This window comes from Trichosurus vulpecula, chromosome 3 (genome assembly GCF_011100635.1).
Source record: "Trichosurus vulpecula isolate mTriVul1 chromosome 3, mTriVul1.pri, whole genome shotgun sequence".
Lineage (NCBI taxonomy): Eukaryota > Metazoa > Chordata > Mammalia > Diprotodontia > Phalangeridae > Trichosurus > Trichosurus vulpecula.
Genome location: NC_050575.1, coordinates 406,480,273 through 406,488,368, shown reverse-complemented (window position 1 = coordinate 406,488,368; position 8,096 = coordinate 406,480,273).

The following is an 8,096-nucleotide window of genomic DNA, read 5'->3' as shown; positions in this document are numbered from 1 at the left end:
ACAGGTGTTGTTACGTTAACCCAGGGTCCAAAGGACCCCTCCCCAAGGGGTGACTATGGGGAGGTGGGGGTCCATAAGCTTGGTTAAAGAGCATCCTTTTTTTTTTAATAATCTCTAACTTAATTTTAGCTTTTCCTTCATAGCCTACCAAAGGGGTCCACCACGCACGAACGCCTAGGAACCGCTTAAGGGAAAGGCGGCGCTTTCGCTTTTTCCGCGTACTCCCAAAGGGCAGAAGAACGTCCAGCACACAGCCGCCCACTAGCAAACCCAGGCTGAACTTTAGGGAGAAGAATAAGGTCCGGAGGAAGAGAAGAATGGCGGGGGCGGGGCAGAGGAGCGGCGGCGGTGCTGATTGGCTCACAATCCTCGCCCCGCCCCCCCGCCCCCAGAGTTGCTGCAAGCGGATGGGAGAGTTAGCCTGCGCACGTGCAGTTCCCCTCTCCCGCCCTAGAGGCGCTCCAACTCTTCGCCACCTGTTCAGCCCCTCTCCGGCCCCTACTCACCCTGGCTTGGAATACATGGCTCAGACTCCGGCGACGATGCGGAAGCGGAAATGGCTTTCTTTCCCGCCCCCCCCCCCCCGCCCCACTTCCCCCTCCAGCGCAGGCGTGGAAAGGGTTAATGTGGCGAAGAAAGCCTTCTGGGAATCGTAGTTCCGAGGTTAAGCATACGCAGAACCTATGGTCCTGGTGGGACTCCCTACCCCCCCCCCCCCCCCACCCCCAACTTATTGGATGGCGGCTGGAAAGGATCTCGGTCTCCATCACCAACTGCCTGTTTGGAATGGTGCAAGGCCTGGAGTCAGAAAACTTGAGTTCAAACCCAGCCTCAGACACTTAACTAGCCACGTGACCAGACAAATCGTCAGAATGCTGCCTGCCACAGTGCCTACCTCCCCGGGATACCCTGGGGCTGGAATGAGATAATAATTGTAAAGGTCTCAACCCTGTGCCTGGCACATAGTAAGTGCTATATAAAGGCTATTATTTTTTTAGGTGTTCTCATCTGGCCTCATCTCCTGGATCTGAACCAAGCTAAAACGGTGCCAGGGAGATTTTGTTCAAAGGGCAGACTTCTGGAATCTGGGTTCTTAATCTGCTCACAAACTAGACCAGGCCAGAATCTGCTTCCTCTGTATGTCTGGAGTAGTGACCCAATGGTCTCACATCCATCCCTCCTTAGGCCTGGAAATTCTGGAGGTGCGATGGGGCTTCTGACCCAAAGACATAGGAATGAACAGCTTATCCAGCACACAGCAAAGCTGAAATGGACCATGGGGCCATGCCCTGGAGCATCTTCAGAGCTGCCATGCCTAGTTCACGTCAACTGCATGAGGGTCTTGGGACCTATTTTGGGCCATGTGTGACTTCAGGCTAAAAGAGTTATCACACTTTGAGAGTATGAAGAGTCCCCTTAGTGGCTTCAATGACAGAAGAGCTAATGAGTTAATGAGTGTATAAAAAGGAAAGCCTCATCCTCCCTTGCCTGCTTTACCCAGAATTCCATCAGGACTGTTTAGAGCTACTACCTAAGAAGTAGTGGCCCCAACCTCCTCAGCCCATGAGCTCATGGCACCTGAAACACATCTTTGTCATGTTCTGGGTTTGTGCTTTCTCAATCTTAAGTGAATGAGTATTTATAAAGAGTTATCCAGGCTTGGCTATGACCGTGAGAAATCAACAAGTCTGGAGGTCACATCAGTGTAGGAGGTTCATACAACTCTGAAGCAGAAAGGAAGGAGACCAACCCTATCAACTACTCCAAAAGTCTTGGAAAGGACAACCAGAACAAGAGGATCAGCCTAAATCTGACCATTTTAATAGCAGAGGGGTGACATGGTTGGATATGCACTTTAGGAAAATCACTTTAGCAGCTGAATGAAGGATAACTGGAGTGGCAAGTCTTTGGGCAGGCATACCTGTAAAGCAGTCTACTGAAATAGTTCAGACACAAGGAGATGGGTGCCTGTACCAGGATGGAGGCAGAACCAGGAGAGAAGAAGCATGTTTGAAAGATGTTGCAAAAGTAAAATAGACAAGCCTTGACAACTGATTGGATATGGGGCAGGAAATACTGAAGAGTTTAGGATAACAACTAGGTTGCCAATCCAGGAGACTGGGAGAATGGATTTGCCCTCTACAGTGATAAGGAAGGTGGGAAAGAGGAAGGGCTTAGGGGAGAAAGATAATGAGTTCAGTTTTGAACACGTTGAATTTCAAACGTCTCTAGGAGGTCTAGTTCAAGATGTCTGAAAGGCAGCTGTTGAGATATTGGAGGTCAGTAGAGAGGTAAAAGCTCAATAAATAGATGTGGGAATCATCAGCATAAAGATGATGAGATCACCAAGTGAACTAGTATAGAGGGAGAGGAGAAGAGGACCCAGGATAGAGCCCTGAAGGACAGTTATAGTGAGCAGGCATGACCCAGATGAAGATCCAGAAAAGGAAGTTGAGTTGTAAGGCAGGTAAGAGGAGAAATGGGAGACAACAATGTTATGAAAACCTAGCAAGAAGAGAGTATCCAGAAGAAGAGAGTGATCAGTAGTGTCAAAGACTGGAGAATGGTGAAGAAGGATGAGGACTGAGAAAAGACCATTAGATTTGGCAATTAAGAAATCATTTGTAACTTTGGAGAGAGCAGTTTTGATTTGATTAGGAGGTTGGAAGCCAGACTGCAGAGAGTTAAGAAGAGAATGAGAGAAGAGGAAGTGGAAGTCAACATGAATTTATAATGTCCCTAGTTATTGTGGTTCTGGGACTGCCACCAACTCTATTAGTTATGGTGTGAATGGTGTGATAAGGGAAGGTTTGGCTTAACTTTCTTGCCACCATTTACTTAAGATGAGCAGGTCACATGACTAGCTCTACCTCTGGTGTTAATGGTTAGTTTGCAAATTCCAGCTATATCTTGGTATATCTTGGTGTTTACTGACTAGTATACTCTTTTAACTTGATATCGATCTTCCTTTTCCATCTGTTCTTTGATGTATAAATTGTTACGGAAGAAATATCTTCTCTCTGAGTTCATGTGGTGAGTAACTGCTGCCAAATACATATTTATCACAACAACATGGAAATTATGGGAGTGAATGCCTAGGTTTTCTTATTATGCTCAAGCGTAGGTTCAGGTCTCAGAGAAAACCTGAACAATTACGAAGATTCTGACAAGGTTTCTAAGAGGCAAAATTACACCAGAGTGACAGAGAAATAACTCATTTACAGATTACAATGTTGTACATTCCTCTTAGGACATAAAAATGAAAGAGAAGCAAGATCTATAATCCCATGCTTCTTTCAATGTCATAAAAGTTGAACAAATGTAGTTAAACAGGATTATAATCTCATACATTCCCTAAGGAAACTAACTTCATCAAATAAACTTTATGGGTAAACTAAGTCAGGTTACAGATTAAACTACATTTAGAGGATTCATAAATAGACTGAGCAGGAGAATTTACATGTCATCAAGAAAACAGGGACAGTTGAAAGTCTTGCTTTGGCTTCTTATCTAAGGAATGTTTAAGGCTCTTAAGTAAATTTTTATATTCCGTGGGACAGATTTCAGTCAGGTGAGGTTAATATTAAGAGACTTTTAGTTAACCAAAATTTGCGAGAGGAATGGCCCTGAGTCCAAATAATAAAAGGAAATTTAAAATCCCCATAACAAAATCATTACTTTTCACTTCTGCCTTCTGTAAAATTCCATTGTGGCCATACTGCCTGGGTAATTTAAACCTATATAGGGTTGCTGAAACTGTTGCTCATGGCCCATGTTTTTGTATATAATGAGTCTATGCTCTGAGCATTTTTCCCCCATATCTCTTGTGTTAATAAATATGATTGACAGCAGTACCTATCAATGAATCTTTGGAGAATTTTTCTATCAGTAGGAGTCCAGGAAGGGATAGTATGGAATAATCCAAGACTAGAGTTTGATAAGAAGGAGCTATGATAGGACAAGCTGGTGAGAAGCTCAAGAGTAGAAGACCTTATGAAGTTGAATTGGTTAAGGATAGGGTCAAGATTGGGAAGGAAGGAAAGTGAAGTCAGAGCAGGAATAATGTTCTGAGAGGTACTAAGGCATGAAGGGACTGGCGATCTCAATGAGGGATAGAATAGATGTAGGTATGGAGCATAAGGAGAGATGGAATTGAAGAGGTCTAAGGAAAATGATGATTGTAGGGAACCATAGGTTTCTAGGGGTGCTCGTGACCCCAAAATACCAACATGCCGGGTCCTGCTGAAAGAATTCGACTCAAGCCTTCTTGGCCAAGGGAAAAGACAAAGTTTATTAGGGATTCACCATAATGGGTTGTCTTAAGAAATCCCACCCTCTTTGATGCCTGTTTTCACAAGCGGGCCAGATTCAATCTACTGAGCTAGATTGAATCTGAGCGCCTTCATGGAGGCAAAATGGAGATTATATACACAAAGATTGTAGGAGGGATTGAGGGGTGGTCCGGGGTGACTAGAGGAGGGCTTTAGGGAGGGTCCTGAGGAGGAGTCTAAGGAGGACCAGATGGGTCAGAGTCCAGGAACCAAGAGAATAGGATTAAGGGCAGGAAGTGGCTGAAGGAATATCAGCTTTGGGAAGTAACTGGAGGCATGCATATGGATAGTAACATAGAGGGCAAGGCTTAGGTAGAGATTTTGGTCTAATGATAATGTAAGGCTTATGGCCTTAGGGGAAGGCCAGATCTAGTTGGAAGATTCAAGGAGAATTCAAGGAGGCTCCCAGAGACTGTATTCCAGATACAAGGGGGTTCCCAGAGACTGTGCCCTCATCAGAAAGATAGGAAGTTATTGTCAGATAAAGGAATGATAATGTTTTTGATCATGGGAGCAGAACAATTACGAGATCTAGTGTGTGACTACCCCTGGGTGTGTCTGAGGTGGAGTAAGGGAGCAGAACATGGTATTTATGGATACTGAGGAATTGAGAGTTTAGGGAGTTTGAGGGAGCATCAATATGGATATCCAAGTCCTTAGAATAAAGGTAAGAGTTGAGGAGGAGAGGAAGATGGTGATCCAGGTGCTGAAATCCTTGAGAAAGGAGAGAAAGGAGGGGTCAGTATACAACAATCACCATGATCTGAATTATATGGAAGTCTTGCATAGTCTTGTGTTATTTGAATTTACTTTTCTTTATATTCAAAGGTCTTTCTCCTGGTTGCACGCAGAATTTGTTGACATTAGAATTGATGAATTTAACCAATATGTGTCTAGCTTTTTTCTTCTTCTGGGGGCCATCTGGGTATTCTTTTAACTGGGGCATTGTTTTCTGTATTCAGAAGTACTGGGTAGTTTTCTTTTACTTCTTTTCTTGCATTGTTTTAAGGTTTTTTGACTTCTTTTGTCTTCTTGGAGGCCTATGATCCTTAAGTTGTCTTATGCATTTTGTCCTCAAGATCAATGTGTTTTGTTTGCATAAAGATCATGTGTTTTTAAACATTATTATTTTTACTTCTCTTCTTCCAGATTGTCCTTTGCTTCTCTTATTTTTGCAATTCTCTCTTTTGCTTCTTTGGAGAGACTCATCACTGTGGATTTATGTTTCTTTAGTTCTGCTAATTATTTCAGCTATGGATCTGTAAATTCTGCTATTTTTTTTTCCTTTTTATTTCTTTTTAAGATTCTGATTTCTCTCTTGAACTATTCAGGTATAAACTGCTACTTTTCCATGCTTTTTGGGCAATCCACAAGATTCTCTCTTTTATCAGGGGTTGGTTAAATTCATTTGTTTTGCAATATTTATTTAAAGATGTTTCCAGTCAGTTAGATGATGTGCCATATATCTTCCCTTATGTTTTAATACCTTCCCTATTATTTATTGTAATTTAGGTTTTTAGCTGAGCTTTTTTATTCCTGAAATCTTTGGTAGTTTTGGACTTTTCCCCATCATAGTCCCCTATTGCTCATTTTCTGATACCTTTCTCCTTTGATGTTGGATCCGCAGAGGCTGGACCTCAAGACGTGTTGAGCTTTTTCAACACTGAGGAATTCATTTTGCAATAGCTTCAGTCCCTGCCCCAAGAGGTTTCTGGGGAACATGACTACTCCCAGATTGATGCCAGTCCCATTTCCTTAAGGTCTGGTGTAGCCCCACACACATGCCTGCTAGCACCCTGCCCTAGGTCCCTCGGTTCCTTAGTTCTTTGGCTGATTGCTACCACCCCAAGCAGAGCACATGCCACCCCCCATACCAACCCTCCTCTGCAAGTTGGTAGGCAGAGTTAAAGTCTGCTGCTTGTTGTGATAGAAGGGTGGAGTAAGGACAAGGTCAGGGTGTACCAGCAGAGACCAGAGCAGTAGCAGGGAAATTCCCCGGTAGATCACAGCAAACAAGTAGTGGAGTTGGATTGTTCATTATGACAGAGTATAGGGGCTGGTGGAAGGGGTTCTGAGGGAAAATGTTAGGGATAAGCATTCCTTACTGTCAATAAGATTGTTGCTTTATTTGGCTCCTTAATGTCTTCACCAGTGGAGAAAGCTGCAATTGTTTTTCCTCTGGTACATAATTTCTCTTTTGGGGAAGTTTCTGAGAATATAAATTAGAGAAAATCTCTAGTCCTACATCTTATTGGTCATAAGACCTACATGTTGCCTGACCACTTCCATTCAGATTCCCCCCACCCACCCCCAGCTCAAATTCTACATTTCTAAAATACTACTGATCATGTTGTTGAGTCATTTCAGTCTCTGTGACCCCATTTGGAGTTTTCTTGGCAAAGATGCTGGAATAGTTTGCTATTTCCTTCTCCAGCTCATTTTACAGATGAGGAACTGAAGCAAACAGGGTTAGGTGACTTGCCCAGGATCACACAGCTAGTAAGCGTCTGAGGCTGGATTTGAACTCAGGTCCTCCTGACTCCAGGGCCAGTGTGCTATCCACTGCACCGCCTGGTTGTTCCAACCACCACTGATTATCTTCTCCATCAAATAGCTCTTTTACTCAACATATTTCTGGTCATGATATTTTTCTTCCATGATTCCAACACTGAAACCTCTGCATTGGCTATCTTCTTCCCCCACCACATCTGATCAGTCATTAAGCTTTGTCATTTTTACCTTAAAAACCCATCTGTACCTTCTCTTTCCCATTCCCATGACCATGACTTGGGTTCCATTCTCTCTCATATCTGGATCACTAAAACCTTGATTATAGTCTACCATATCTTCAATTCATTCAACAGTAAACTCCCAGTAAATTAGTTGATTTGTCTTTCAAAAACCAAGGATCACAGAGCTGGTAAGTGGCAAAGCCCAGACTTACACTAAGACCTGTTCCTTTCAGGGATCTTTCACCATGTTGCTGCTCATTAGCTTCAGTTTGTCCTCTTCCAGTTATGTGGGAATGCAAAACTTCATGACTCAGCCTGTTGTGTCATGTCCATTTACTAGAAAATTTTTCAGGAATTGAGTCAAGATGGTAGAATAGTATAAGTACAATAAGCTCCCTGTCCCCCCACCTCATCCCCCTGCCCCCACAACTCCTTAAAACAGATCCAAAAACCACACCAGACCAAATCTCAATGAGGAAATCCAAGAAAAAGTCTCAGTGAGACATTTGTCCAGCCCAGGTTGGCACAGGGAGATAGGCTGAGAATTCTGTGGATACTGGGGAAGGGGTCTGGCCAGGAGTATACTACTGGGAACTCTACCACCCAAGGAGAGGCTATGTACCAGGGCAAGACAGGGTCCCAGGTGCATACTAGGGAACCTTGATAAGAACAAGCACAAATTGGCAACTCTTGTCCACCACCCAGTACTGGGTCCTGGCTCCATAGTGGTCTAAGGAGGGTATCTGCACCTAGGGACAGTGTTTTGGGATAAGGAGTGGTTGGAGGCCCCAGACAGTGTATTGAGAGAGGAGCAAGTTCAGAAGTAGCAGCAGTGTAGCTCAGATCTCGGGAGCGGAGCAGGGTCTCAGTCCTAGCTTTTAGCCTAGTCTGAATCCTACAAAAAATAACCAGGGCAGGAATCTCGTATAAAAGAAACCTTCCAGTCCTATCACACTGAACCATCAAAGCTTCCCAGATGGCTGGGAGTGGCTGAATCCACTAGCAGTCAGCTGTTACTCAAACCCAAACCCAA